The sequence below is a fragment of the Chlamydotis macqueenii genome, chromosome 10 (assembly GCF_036417535.1).
Source record: "Chlamydotis macqueenii isolate bChlMac1 chromosome 10, bChlMac1.mat, whole genome shotgun sequence".
NCBI lineage: Eukaryota > Metazoa > Chordata > Aves > Otidiformes > Otididae > Chlamydotis > Chlamydotis macqueenii.
In genome coordinates this window covers 9,959,857-9,962,201 of record NC_141565.1, presented here as the reverse complement: position 1 = coordinate 9,962,201, position 2,345 = coordinate 9,959,857, and positions in this window count along the sequence as shown.

Sequence of the window (2,345 nt, the reverse complement as noted above, 5' to 3'; positions counted from 1 at the left end):
TTTTCTTCTTTGGAAGTTATGTGACTTAGATGATGGGTGCGATTTGTTTGTTTGTTTTTCCCCTCTCCTGTGTAAGCAAAGCTGTTCAGCAGCTTGTAGAGACTGCTGCTTCATCTGACTTGATGAAGCTGTACCCCTTAGGTGACCAGAAAAATACCTGATGCGATGGAGTGGTGGTGTAGTGATCATGTGTCATGGTTGTAATATGATAGAGCTGCAGGATCCTCAAGAAGGCAAATGGCTGTGACTGGCTTCCAAGCAAAATTTATCCAATATTCAGTCTGTTTTCTGTACACGTCTGAGAGGTCCTTGAGAAACATGGTAGTGGGAAATAGACTGCAAGCAAAGCTCAAGTCAAGTTTCTTTAGGAGAGTTGGTATTAGTTTAAATCCCTGAAAAACTTGATGCTTAAACAGAATTTAAATCTTAGTCAAAAGAAAGGCAAAAGTAAAAGTTGTATTGGGTTGCTTGCTATCTACATCAGTGACTTGTAATGCTTTTAGTAATCGTGGTTCAAAAAGATCTTAACCTATAAGTACAAGTTTAGGCAAGATGTAGTCACTAAAACAGGAACAATCTTTCCTTTTTGGAGGTTTCTGATCTTGTCTCCCTGCAATCCTTTTACACTGTGCATGTGTATTTTGACTAGGACTGCTTCAACCCTTCATAGTGTTGCAGCAGAGGAATTGTATCAGCTGTAGAAAGTAGTTGCCAGATTGGGGAGCTAGAACTTTCCCACCTCTGTTTTTGGTTTGTTTGTTTGGTGGGTTTTTTTGGTTTGTTTTTTTTTCTGTATTCTTTTAACTCAATGTGCTTAAAATACAGGTAAAGATCTTGTACTAACTGTCATTCATCTGAGGCTTGACCTAAAGGACAGTGCAAAAACCTACTAGTTTCAGTAGCATTGCCTCAGTCTTCATCTGACTTGAAAAATAAAATTGAAAAATATGTATGTATATATGTATGTACACACACATGCACATTGTTTGGACTAGAATGGGAAAAAGTCCCGAAGTGAAGGAGAGAATACCTGGATGATTAGAAGGGGTCCTAGAAAAGAGGTAGCAGCTGTTCAGTAAAGAAATGCTAGTGATAAAGGGCCCCAACTGGGTCATCAGGAGAACTTAAGACTGCCTCAGTTAGTGTACCAGGAGAGTAAACTGGACATGCATAAGCTTTGGAACCTTCCGTCTTTCTTTTAAACAAAGTAAAAATAAAAGTAGTCCTTTAGCAGTGTTGGCATCCATAATCTGAATAGAGGAGAATGAAGCAGAAGTATGTTGTGAATAATAGTTACGTATGATGTCGTGGTTTTGTTAGTGAGGGGGGGCCTAAGGTGGCAGCTTCTGTAGGAAACTGCTAGAAGTCGCTCCCCTTTGTTCAGTGGACTTGGCCAGGCCTAGGGCGGATCCACTGCTGGCCAAGGCCGAGCCGATTGGTAGCAGAATGTTCCGTGATAACGCCTCTGCGATAACGTATTTAAGAATGGGAAAACAGAAAAAAAAGAGAGAGGAGAGAAGATGTGAAGAAGCTGAGCGGGGGCAGAGGTGCAGAGGGGGAAGCGCAGGCCTCATGGGCCTTGCAGGCCTCACCCTCTGGCCTCTCGCCAGGCAGCCGACTGGGCCCGACTCGGTCCAGCCCGGCTGCAAGAAGTGGAGAGGAGATGAACTTCTCATCGCTGAACGGGAAAAATGGCCAAAACTCTATCTCTACACTGACTCATGGATGGTGGCAAATGCTCTGTGGGGGGAGTGAGAGAGAGACTGCGTAGTCTGGTCCTGGTCGGGGCTGAGCTACGACAGTATGATTATACAGAGCAACCACTTAGGTTAATGTTGAAATGCTGACTATTGACAATCACTTCTAAAGCAAGTGTTTGTAGATTGTACTCAAACAACTGAAATAATGAAATGCATCTATTAATGACCTAGCTGTAGTAAGAATATGCCAGCTTGGAGGTCTAGAAAGTAACTTATTTAAAAAACAGTCCTTCAGATATTTTGTAGTACACTTATTCTCAGCTAAGTTCAGGGAAGCTTAACTTTCCTGGCCTAAAAATGGTGTAAATACTGAGTGCTCTGAAGAGAAAATAGGTAAGGACTGGAAGCCTAGATCTGGACTTGTTAAAACTATCAGGAAATTGAAATCTAATAGTTGGTAAGGATCATATTAATATCTTAGGCACTGACTGGATTAAGTTAAATAGGGCTTATTTGAAACTTAAGATTTAAAGTTCTATTTTTATAAAATTTAATTTAAAAAAGTTTTTTTTTTGTTAAGAATAAGAATTTAGAACTTGAGTAAGACTCAACATGATACGTAAGAAAAGAACAGCCCCAGTTGAG